Here is a 13486-nt window from a genome sequence, read left to right on the forward strand (position 1 = left end):
ATTTGGCCCATCAAAACAGATTCTATTGATTTTCAAAGTTGGAACCAGTATTGAATTCATTTGAAAAGGTTTAAATCTCATTTGAACAAAAGGGCCGGCGGGAAAACTAACTGGGCTCAAAGATTTGAAAACGGCCCAAACCAACCCAGTTCAGCCCAACCACGGTCCACAGACGCGCGGCGCGCTGACAGGGTGGGGTCCGCGCGTCAGTGACTCAGCATCACCGAAACGGTATGTTTTAATTTGGAGCGTCGGATTAGAACACAGATCAACGGCGCACGTTCATCGTCGTCCCCGACGAGAACTGGCCACGGCACGGCGGGGGTAGGGGGTCGGCGAGCTCACCGTGGCTCCAGCTAGGGTTGGCAGTGTGCGTGATGAAGGTGTAGACGACGGCGAGGCAGCACCGTAGCGAGCGGCGTCGTCGGGGGCGGCCTGCTTCTCCGGCGATTGCTGCGGGGCTTCCGCGGCGGTGAGGGCGTCGATTGGGCGGCGGCAGTGGCTAATCGAGCATGGCGAGGTGCTGGGGAGGTCGAGGAAGAAGAGGGGAGGGTGGTGGTGTGCTCGGTTTGGTCCGGGGAGTGCTCTATTTATAGGCGGGAGGAGGTGCTGCGGGGCATGGTGCGGGTCGTCGTGGGCGCGGCGTCTCCGGCGAGCTAGAGAGCTAGGTGGTGACGCAGCGACGATCGGGAGGGTACGGCGAATCCGCGAGCGTCCATGGCGAGTTAATGCGAGGCGTACGGTGGTCGGGGCCGTGCGCGCACTCGTCGCGGCCGTGGCGGAAGGAAGCTTCCTCTCCGGCGGCGGTAGGCGCTAGGGGGTGACGCGAGCATGTCCGGCGGGCTCCACGTGGCGAGGAGAGTACCGTGGCGCGCGGAGGTGGTCGGGGTACGGTGGGGTACGGCGATCGACGCGTGCCCGTGTCGCGCGCGTCCGTGCACGGGTGACGTCGCCATGCCGTTGGCGGCGTACCTGGAGCGTCCTGGGCGCGCTCCGTCCGAGTCGTGTCGTCGTCCTCTCGTTCAACGGCGGGTACGGGCGATCTCCTGAGATCATGGGCGACGTGTTTGGCAAGGTGGCTCGGGCTGGAGCAGCAGAGAGAGAGAGGTGGGCGTCGAGGTGGAACGTGGCCGGCATGGCCATGTCCACGCCATGGCTGCTCTCTCCTGGTGGTTGCTTGGCATGGGCTTGGTGTAGGGGTGTCCTCTGGTCATGTCTAGGGCAAGTAGTGGTCAAGGAGTGGTCTGGTTTGGTCAATTTCGAATTTGGGGTGATCTTGTTCTTGATAAAAAGTCTCTACTTTGCTGGCTCATATCTCTTGATTCATAAAGAATTTGGTATGGTGCCTTTGACAAAAGTTGTTCATCTTGTTGTGTACTTGGATGACATGCAAAGATTTGGATTTGTTTAGTTTAGAAATTTTGAAATAGAGAGGCTCAAAGTGGTGACCAGAATATAAAAGTCAGAATTGACCATTATCATATGTGATCATATTTCCAAATTTGAATTTGGTTTAAATGGTATATCTTTGATTCCAAAAGTTGTAATTGCTCTTTAATAACATACTACAACTATTGGTGAAGATCAAATGGGTCTAGGATCAAATTTACAAAAATGACATAGGCCTTATGTTAGGGTTTTTAGGGTTTTTATGATATTTGATTTCTTTCCCTTTTTGATGGATTTGATTTATGATGATCACTTGATCACTCTAGGGTTTTGGAGTTCATTACATACACTAAGTAACAAACATCATGGCATATCACTCAAAATGCACAAGTCCTATGCAGGGTACTATATGCAAAGTAAAAGTTTTTGTTCGTTCTGAAATTTGGATAATTGGAATTGTTCTTCTTCCTTTATTTGAAATTTGAGATGTTACATAAGAGAGGAGATCTAGATCTACACTTCCACCAATCCATTTCTCCTCTAAGTGAGGGGAACTCTTGGGATCTAGATCTTGGAGTCTTTTGTTGACTTTCCCCATTGTTCTTCCTCTCCAATCTCATCTTAGCATTTGTTGCTTGGGTGGGATTTGAGAGTGAAGGACTTGAACACCTCTAGTGTTCTTGCTTTGCATCATTGCATAGTGTTGAGCTCTCCACCATGATTAGTTCGAGTGAGAGACCGTGAGCTTGTTACTCTTGGAGGGAAATCTCCTAGTTGGCTTGCAGTTGGTGCTCCGGTGATCTCTTCAAGAAGATTGTGAAGAGGCCTGGGCTTCTCCTTCGTGGAGCTTGTGAAGTGGTTGTGGAGCTTGCCATCTCCGGAGTGGAGGAAAATCTAACCATAAGGAAAGGGCCATTATCCTTCGTGGGTCTGGTTCGGAGAATAGGGTGAGCCTTCGTGGCGCGGGGAATCCTTCGTGGGACCTCCACTCCTCCAAACGTGACGTACCTTCTTGCAAAGGAAGGGAACACGGGAATACATCCTCGTCTCCGCGTGCCTCGGTTATTTCTATACCCGAGCTCTCTTTCCTTGTGATAGCCATCGTGCTTGAAGTACATATATCTTGCTATCACTTGTGCTACATATATCTTGTGCTTATCTTGCTTAGCTCTAGTTGCCATTGTTACACTTAGTTGAGCTTAGCATATTTAGGGTTTGTGCTTGTAAACTAAACGATAGTTTAATTCCGCATTCTTACAAGACAAATCCGCAAGAGTTTGTAATTGCCTATTCACCCCCCTCTAGGCGACATCTCGATCTTTCAATTGGTATCGAGCAAGGTCTCTCCTTGTTTAAGGCTTCACCGCCTTGAGAGTAAAGATGTCGGCTAGTATAGTGCACAATGACACAATTGTCTTTAATGGCACAAATTATCTTTTGTGGCGAAATTGCTTGCTTTGTAATCTTCGGACCTTGTGTCCAAATATAGAGCAATTTCTAGATGTCGGTTTTTCTCCTCCGATGGATTCTCAAAATCTATCTTTAGAGGATGAGAAAAACTTACATCTTGAAGCTCAAGTATCTAATGAGATTTTATTCTCTTTGAGACCCGATTTTCGTAGGTTCTTGATATATATAAAGCGAAAGTCGTCTCATGAGATGTGGATCAAGCTTAAAGAAATGTTTGGTGGATCCATTTCTCATTTGGTCGGTGGTGTCTCCGAGGAGCTCTCTTCCCCTTTATATCATGAAGAGCTCCAAGTTGCTTCCACCTCCGGCCGTGATGAGTTCTCATCTTCTTCCACTTCACCAACGTGTAGCAAGACACGAGGTAATGATATGGTGAGTGGTGAGGAAAATTGCAATGTTGATATTGTGCTCAATAGTGATGATTCTTCATCTCTATCCCATTGCAATGCTTCCTCTTTGGACTTAAACACATCTAGCATTGAAAATAATCTACATGCTTGTGTTGATAGTCCTTGTATATCATGTGTAAATTTCTTACATAAATATGTGTGTGTATGTGTTGTGTCTTACTTACTGATGTCTACGGGTGCTTCTATTCTTGTAGACAGTGTTGGGCCTCCAAGAGCAGAGGTTTGTAGAACAGCAGCAAGTTTCCCTTAAGTGGATCACCCAAGGTTTATCGAACTCAGGGAGGAAGAGGTCAAAGATATCCCTCTCATGCAACCCTGCAACCACAAAGCAAGAAGTCTCTTGTGTCCCCAACACACCTAATAGGTGCACTAGTTCGGCGAAGAGATAGTGAAATACAAGTGGTATGAATGAATATGAGCGATAGTAACGGCGCCGGAAAAGTGCTTGCTGGCGTGCGATTGATGGTAGTAATATTGCAGGAAGTAAAGATGCGATAAAACGATAAACAAGCAGCGATAGCGATATTTAGGAACAAGGCCTAGGGATTATACTTTCACTAGTGGACACTCTCAACATTGATCACATAACAGAATAAATAGATAGATGCTAGACTCTACACCCTCTTGTTGGATGATGAACACCACTAATCGTGTAGGATTACACGAACCCTCAATGCCGGAGTTAACAAGCTCCACAATATTCAATGTTCATATTTAAATAACCTTAGAGTGCATAACAGATCAACATAACCAAACCAAGTACTAACATAGCATGCACACTGTCACCTTCACACTAAGAAAGGAGGAATAGATCACATCAATACTATCATAGCAATAGTTAACTTCATAATCTACAAGAGATCACAATCATAGCCTACGCCAAGTACTACACGATGCACACACTGTCACCATTACACCGTGCGGGAGGAATAAACTACTTTAATAACATCACTAGAGTAGCACGCAGATAAATTGTGATACAAAACACATTGCAATCATAAAGAGATATAAATAAGCACTTCATTATGCCATTCATAACGAGTGAATAAGTATTCACGTGAAATATAGCCTAAGAGACCCACACGGTGCACACACTGTCACCTTTACACACGTGGGACAAGGAATCTCCGGAGATCACATAAGTAAAACCCACTTGACTCTAGCATGATGACATCTAGATTACAAGCATCATCATATGAATCTCAATCATGTAAGGCAGCTCATGAGATTATTGTATTGAAGTACATAGGAGAGAGATTAACCACATAGCTACCGGTACAGCCCCGAGCCTCGATGGAGAACTACTCCCTCCTCATGGGAGATAGCAGCGTTGATGAAGATGGCGGTGGTGTCGATGGAGGAGCCTTCCGGGGCACTTCCCCGTCCCGGCGGCGTGCCGGAACAGAGACTCCTGTCCCCCAGATCTTGGCTTCGCGATGGCGGCGGCTCTGGAAGGTTTTCTCTGGTTTCGTCGAACGTGTCAAGGTTTTTAGGTCAGGGACCTTTATATAGGCGAAGAGGCGGAGTCGGAGGGGCGACGAGGCGGTGACACACTAGGGGGGCGCCCCCTAGGGGCCGCGCCGGCTCGTCATCCGGGGGCCCGGTGGCCCCCCCTCTGGCGACTCTCGGGTGTTCTGGAAGCTTCGTGGAAAAATAGGATGCTGGGCGTTGATTTCGTCTGATTCCGAGAATATTTCCTTACTAGGATTTCTGGAACCAAAAACAGCAGAAAATAGCAACTGGCCCTTCGGCATCTCGTCAATAGGTTAGTTCCGGAAAACGCATAATAATGACATATAATGTGTATAAAACATGTAGATATCATCAATAATGTGGCATGGAACATAAGAAATTATCGATACGTCGGAGACGTATCAGCATCCCCAAGCTTAGTTCCTGCTCGTCCCGAGCAGGTAAACGATAACAAAGATAATTTACGGAGTGACATGCCATCATAACCTTGATCATACTATTGTAAGCATATGTAATGAATGCAGCTATCAAAACAATGGTAATGACATGAGTAAACAAATGAATCATAAAGCAAAGACTTTTCATGAATAGTACTTTCAAGACAAGCATCAATAAGTCTTGCATAAGAGTTAACTCATAAAGCAATAAATTCATAGTAAAGGTATTGAAGCAACATAAAGGAAGATTAAGTTTCAGCGGTTGCTTTCAACTTGTAACATGTATATCTCATGGATAATGTCAATGTAAAGTAATATAACAAGTGCAATATGCAAGTATGTAGGAATCAATGCACAGTTCACACAAGTGTTTGCTTCTTGAGGTGGAGAGGGATAGGTGAACTGACTCAACATAAAAGTAAAAGAATGGTCCTTCAAAGAGGAAAGCATCGATTGCTATATTTGTGCTAGAGCTTTGGTTTTGAAAACATGAAACAATTTTGTCAGTGGTAGTAATAAAGCATATGTATCATGTAAATTATATCTTACAAGTTGCAAGCCTCATGCATAGTATACTAATAGTGCCCGCACCTTGTCCTAATTAGCTCGGATTACCTGGATTATCATCGCAATACACATGTTTTAACCAAGTGTCGCAAAGGGGTACCTCTATGCCGCCTGTACAAAGGTCTAAGGAGAAAGCTCGCATTTGGATTTCTCGCTTTTGATTATTCTCAACTTAGACATCCATACCGGGACAACATAGACAACGAGATAATGGACTCCTCTTTAATGCATAAGCAATTAGCAACAATTAATGTTCTCATATGAGATTGAGGATATATGTCCAAAACTGAAACTTCCACCATGATTCATGGCTTTAGTTAGCGGCCCAATGTTCTTCTCTAACATTATGCATGCTCTAACCATTAAATGAGTGGTAAATCTCCCTTACTTCAGACAAGACGGACATGCATAGCAACTCACATGATATTCAACAAAGAGTAGTTGATGGCGTCCCCGGGAACATGGTTATCGCACAACAAACAACTTAATAAGAGATAAAGTGCATAAGTACATATTCAATACCACAATAGTTTTTAAGCTATTTGTCCCATGAGCTATATATTGCAAAGGTAAAGAATGAAAATTTTAAAGGTAGCACTCAAGCAATTTACTTTGTAATGGCGGAGAAATACCATGTAGTAGGTAGGTATGGTGGACACAAATGGCATAGTGGTTGGCTCAAGGATTTTGGATGCATGAGAAGTATTCCCTCTCGATACAAGGTTTAGGCTAGCAAGGTTATTTGAAACAAACACAAGGATGAACCGGTGCAGCAAAACTCACATAAAAGACATATTTTAAACATTATAAGACTCTACACCGTCTTCCTTGTTGTTCAAACTCAATACTAGAAATTATCTAGACCTTAGAGAGACCAATTATGCAAACCAAATTTTAGCAAGCTCTATGTGTTTCTTCATTAATAGGTGCAAAGTATATGATGCAAGAGCTTAAACATGAGCACAACAATTGCCAAGTATCAAATTATTCAAGACATTTTAGAATTACTACATGTAGCATTTCCCGATTCCAACCATATAACAATTAACGAAGCAGTTTCAACCTTCGTCATGAACATTAAAAGTATAGCTAAGAACACATGTGTTCATATGAAACAGCGAAGCGTGTCTCTCTCCCACACAAGCATGTATTTATTCAGAGAATGAAAATAACAAAACGAAAATAAAAGCACACAGATGCTCGAAGTAAAGTACATAAGATGTGACCGAATAAAAATATAGTTTCAAGAGAAGAAACCTGATAATTTGTCGATGAAGAAGGAGATGCCTTGGGCATCCCCAAGCTTAGATGCTTGAGTCTTCTTATAATATCCAGGGATGAACCATGGGGGCATCCCCAAGCTTAGACTCTTCACTCTTCTTCATCATAGTATATCATCCTCCTCTCTTGACCCTTGAAAACTTCCTCCACACCAAACTCGAAACAAACTCATTAGAGGGTTAGTGCATAATCAAAAATTCACATGTTCAGAGGTGACAAAATCATTCTTAACACTTCTGGACATTGCCCAAAGCTACTGGAAGGTAATGGAACAAAGAAATCCACCCAACACAACGAAAGAAGCAATGCGAAATAAAAGGCAGAATCTGTCAAAACAGAACAGTCCGTAAAGACGAATTTTAAAGAGGCACCAGACTTGCTCAAATGAAAATGCTCAAATTGAATGAAAGATGCATACATATCTGAGGATTACTCACGTAAATTGGCATAATTTTCTGAGTTACCTACAGAGAATTAGTCCCAGATTCGTGACAGCAAGAAATCTGTTTCTGCGCAGTAATCCAAATCTAGTATGAACCTTACTATCAAAAACTTTACTTGGCACAACAATGCAACAAAACAAAGATAAGGAGAGGTTGCTACAGTAGTAACAACTTCCAAGACACAAATATAAAATAGAGGTACTGTAGCAAAATAAACGCATGGGTTATCTCCCAAGAAGTGCTTTCTTTATAGCCATTAAGATGGGCTCAGCAGTTTTAATGATGCACTCGCAAGAATAGTAGTTGAAGCAAAAGAGAGCATCAAGAGGAAAATTCAAAACAAATTTAAGTCTAACATGCTTCCTATGCATAGGAGTTTTGTAAATAAACAAGTTCATGAAGAAAAAAATAACAAGCATAGGAAGATAGAACAAGTGTAGCTTCAAAAATTTCAGCACATAGAGAGGTGTTTTAGTAACATGAAAATTTCTACAACCATATTTTCCTCTCTCATAATAACTTTCAGTAGCAACATGAGCAAACTCAACAATATAACTATCACATAAAGCATTCTTATCATGAGTCTCATGCATAAAATTATTACTCTCCACATAGGCATAATCAATTTTATTAGTTGTAGTGTGAGCAAATTCAACAAAGTAGCTATCATTATTATTATCATCATCAAATATAGGAGGCATAATATCATCATAAAAAGCTTTATCCTCCATAGTAGGTGGCACCAAAAGACCACTATCATTATAATCATCATAAATAGGAGGCAAAGTATCATCAAAGAAAATTTTCTCCTCAATGCTTGGGGGGCTAAAAAGATCATGCTCATCAAAACCAGCTTCCCCAAGCTTAGAACTTTCTATATCATTAGCAACAATGGTATTCAAAGTGTTCATACTAATATGTTCCATGGGTTTTTTAATTTTCGCATCAAACCATCCATGTCTTAAATCAGGAAATAGAATAAGAAGCTCATTGTTGTCCATTATGCCAAACTAGTGTAAACAAGAAACAAAAAGATGCAATTGCAGGATCTAAAGGAAATAGCTTCGAGCACACACACAACAGAGCCAGAAAACTACTTTACCTGGGACCGGAGTATGAGAGCCTTTTACCTTTCCTTCCCGGCAACGGCGCCAGAAAAGTGCTTGATGTCTACGGGTGCTTCTATTCTTGTAGACAGTGTTGGGCCTCCAAGAGCAGAGGTTTGTAGAACAGCAGCAAGTTTCCCTTAAGTGGATCACCCAAGGTTTATCGAACTCAGGGAGGAAGAGGTCAAAGATATCCCTCTCATGCAACCCCGCAACCACAAAGCAAGAAGTCTCTTGTGTCCCCAACACACCTAATAGGTGCACTAGTTCGGCGAAGAGATAGTGAAATACAAGTGGTATGAATGAATATGAGCAGTAGTAACGGCGCCGGAAAAGTGCTTGCTGGCGTGCGATTGATGGTAGTAATATTGCAGGAAGTAAAGATGCGAGTAAAACAAGTAAACAAGCGAGCGATAGCGATATTTAGGAACAAGGCCTAGGGATTATACATTCACTAGTGGACACTCTCAACATTGATCACATAACGGAATAAATAGATAGATGCTAGACTCTACACCCTCTTGTTGGATGATGAACACCACTAACTGTGTAGGATTACACGAACCCTCAATGCCGGAGTTAACAAGCTCCACAATATTCATATTTAAATAACCTTAGAGTGCATAATAGATCAATATAACCAAACCAAGTACTAACATAGCATGCACACTGATACGTCTCCGACGTATCGATAATTTCTTATGTTCCATGCCACATTATTGATGATATCTACATGTTTTATACACATTATATGTCATATTTATGCATTTTTCGGCACTAACCTATTAACGAGATGCCGAAGAGCCAGTTGCTGTTTTATGCTGTTTTTGGTTTCAGAAATCCTAGTAAGGAAATATTCTCGGAATTGGACGAAATCAACGCCCAGGGTCCTATTTTTGCACGAAGCTTCCAGAAGATCGAGGGGGAAAGGAAGTGGGGCCATGAGGCGCCGCCACAACAGGGCGGCGCGTCCTGGCCCTTAGCCGCGCGGCCCTGGCGTGTGGGGCCCTCGTGTGGCCCCCCGCGTTGCCCTTCCGCCTACTTAAAGCCTACGTCACGAAACCCCCAGCACCGAGAGCCACGATACGTAAAACCTTACTGAGACGCCGCCGCCGCCAATCCCATCTCGGGGTATTCAGGAGATCGCCTCCGGCACCCTGCCGGAGAGGGGAATCATCTCCCGGAGGACTCTTCACTGCCATGGTCGCCTCCGGAGTGATGAGTGAGTAGTTCACCCCTGGACTATGGGTCCATAGCAGTAGCTAGATGGTTGTCTTCTCCTCATGTGCTTCATTGTCGGATCTTGTGAGCTGCCTAACATGATCAAGATCATCTATCTGTAATTCTATATGTTGTGTTTGTCGGGATCCGATGGATAGAGAATACTATGTTATGTTGATTATCAATCTATTACCTATGTGTTGTTTATGATCTTGCATGCTCTCCGTTATTAGTAGAGGCTCTGGCCAAGTTTTTGCTCTTAACTCCAAGAGGGAGTATTTATGCTCGATAGTGGGTTCATGCCTCCATTAAATCTGGGACGAGTGACGAGAAAGTTCTAAGGTCGTGGATGTGCTCGTTGCCACTAGGGATAAAACATTGATGCTATGTCCGAGGATGTAGTTATTGATTACATTACGCACCATACTTAATGCAATTGTTCGTTGTTTACAACTTAATACCGGAAGGGGTTCGGATGATAACTCTGAAGGTGGACTTTTTAGGCATAGATGCATGCTTGGATAGCGGTCTATGTACTTTGTCGTAATGCCCAATTAAATCTCACAGTACTCATCATATCATGTATGTGCATGGTCATGCCCTCTCTATTTGTCAATTGCCCGACTGTAATTTGTTCACCCAACATGCTATTTATCTTATGGGAGAGACACCTCTAGTGAACTGTGGACCCCGGTCCATTCTTTTACATTGAATACAATCTACTGCAATACTTGTTCTACTGTTTTCTGCAAACAATCATCATCCACACTATACATCTAATCATTTATTACAGCAAGCCGGTGAGATTGACAACCTCACTGTTTCGTTGGGGCAAAGTACTTTGGTTGTGTTGTGCAGGTTCCACGTTGGCGCCGGAATCTCTGGTGTTGCGCCGCACTACATCCCGCCGCCATCAACCTTCAACGTGCTTCTTGGCTCCTACTCGGTTCGATAAACCTTGGTTTCTTTACGAGGGAAAACTTGCTACTGTACGCATCACACCTTCCTCTTGGGGTTCCCAACGGACGTGTCGACTGCACGCATCAAGCTCTTTTTCTGGCGCCGTTGCCGGGGAGATCAAGACACACGCTGCAAGGACTGAACTTTTCTTCGCGGAACCTATTGGATTCAGCTGCTGGAGGTACCTTTATGTCCATCACTCTTGGTGAAGCAACAAAGCTTCTTGATAATATGATGATTAATTACTCTGAATGGCACACGGAAAGAGCTCCACAAGGTAAGAAGGTAAATTTTGTCGAAGAAACCTCCTCCTTGAGTGATAAGATTGATGTTATTATGTCTATGCTTGTGAATGATAGGACTAATGTTGATCCTAATAATGTTCCGTTAGCTTCATTGGTTGCTCAAGAAGAACATGTTGATGTAAACTACATTAAAAATAATAATTTCAACAACAATGCTTATCGGAACAATTCTAGTAATAACTATAGGCCATATCCTTATAATAATGGTAATAGTTATGGTAATTCTTATGGGAATTCTTACAACAATAATAGGAACACACCCCCTGGACTTGAAGCTATGCTTAAAGAATTTATTAGTACACAAACTGCTTTTAACAAATTCGTTGAGGAAAAGCTCAATAAAATTGATATTCTCGCTTCTAAGGTTGATAGTCTTGCCTCCGATGTTGATCTTTTGAAATCGAAAGTTATGCCTAATAAGGATATTGAAAATAAAATTGTTACTACAGCAAATGCCATCCAAGTTAGAATTAATGAGAATATAAGATTGATGGCCGAATTGCATGCTAGGTGGGAAAGAGAAGAAAATGAAAAACTAACTAAAGAGAAAAATGTAGCTAAAGTTTGGACTATTACCACCACTAGTAATGTTAATGATTCACATGTTGCTGCACCTCCTACTATCAATGGTAAAATAATTGGTGTTGTCAATGCTTCTACTCCTAATGCAAAGCCTGCAAAACTGCAAAAAACTGCTAAAACTGCTGAAACTGCCTGTGATAAAACTGCTGAAATTTTTTCCAACATTGGGGATGATGATCCCATTGCTTTAGATTATAATGGTTTGGATTTTGATGATTGCCATATCTCTGAAGTTATAAAGTTCTTGCAAAAACTTGCTAAGAGTCCTAATGCTAGTGCTATAAACTTGGCTTTCACAAAACATATTACAAATGCTCTCATAAAATCTAGAGAAGAGAAATTAGAACGTGAAGCTTCTATTCCTAGAAAGTTAGAAGATGGTTGGGAGCCCATCATTAAGATGAAGGTCAATAACTTTGATTGTAATGCTTTATGTGATCTTGGTGCAAGTATTTCCGTTATGCCTAAGAAGATTTATAATATGCTTGACTTGCCACCATTGAAGAATTGCCATTTGGATGTTAATCTTGTTGATAATGCTATAAAGAAACCTTTGGGGAAAGTTGATAATGTTCGCATTACCGTTAACAATAACCTTGTCCCCGTTGATTTTGTTGTCTTGGATATTGAATGCAATGCATCTTGTCCCATTATATTGGGAAGACCTTTTCTTCGATCTGTTGGAGCTATCATTGATATGAAGGAAGGTAATATCAAATATCAATTTCCTCTTAAGAAAGGTATGGAACACTTCCCTAGAAAGAGAATGAAGTTACCTTTTGATTCAATTATTAGAACAAGTTATGATGTTGATACTTCGTCTCTTGATAACACTTGATATACACTTTCTGCGCCTAGCTGAAAGGCGTTAAAGAAAAGCGCTTATGGGAGACAACCCATGTTTTTACTACAGTACTTTTATTTTATATTTGAATCTTGGAAGTTGTTTACTACTGTAGCAACCTCTCCTTATCTTAGTTTTATGCATTGTTGTGCCAAGTAAAGTCTTTGATAGTAAGGTTCATACTAGATTTGGATTACTCGTGCGATAATGGATTTCTTTGCTGTCACGAATTTTGACCTGCCTCTCTGCAGGTAGCTCAGAAAAATATGCCAATTTACGTGCGTGATCCTCAGATATGTACACAACTTTCATTCAATTTGGGAATTTTCATTTGAGCAAGTCTGGTGCCATTTTAAAATTCGTCTTTACGAACTGTTCTGTTTTGACAGATTCTGTCTTTTATTTCGCATTGCCTCTTTTGCTATGTTGGATGAATTTCTTTGATCCATTAATGTTCAGTAGCTTTATGCAATGTCCAGAAGTGTTAAGAATGATTATGTAACCTCTGAACATGTAAATTTTTATTGTGCACTAACCCTCTAATGAGTTGTTTCGAGTTTGGAGTGGAGGAAGTTTTCAAGGATCAAGAGAGGGAAATGATGCAATATGATCAAGGAGAGTGAAATCTCTAAGCTTGGGGATGCCCCGGTGGTTCACCCCTGCATATTTTAAGAAGACTCAAGCGTCTAAGCTTGGGGATGCCCAAGGCATCCCCTTCTTTATCGACAACATTATCAGGTTCCTCCCCTGGAACTATATTTTTATTATATCACATATTATGTACTTTGCTTGGAGCGTCGGTTTGTTTTTGTTTTTGTTTTTGTTTGAATAAAATGGATCCTAGCATTCATTGTGTGGGAGAGAGACACGCTCCGCTGTTGCATATGGACAAATATGTCCTTAGGCTTTACTCATAGTATTCATGGCGAAGGTTGAATCTTCTTCGTTAAATTGTTATATGGTTGGAATTGGGAAATGCTACATGTAGTAATTCTAAA

Source organism: Lolium rigidum, chromosome 3, assembly GCF_022539505.1.
Source record: "Lolium rigidum isolate FL_2022 chromosome 3, APGP_CSIRO_Lrig_0.1, whole genome shotgun sequence".
In the NCBI taxonomy this organism is placed as follows: domain Eukaryota; kingdom Viridiplantae; phylum Streptophyta; class Magnoliopsida; order Poales; family Poaceae; genus Lolium; species Lolium rigidum.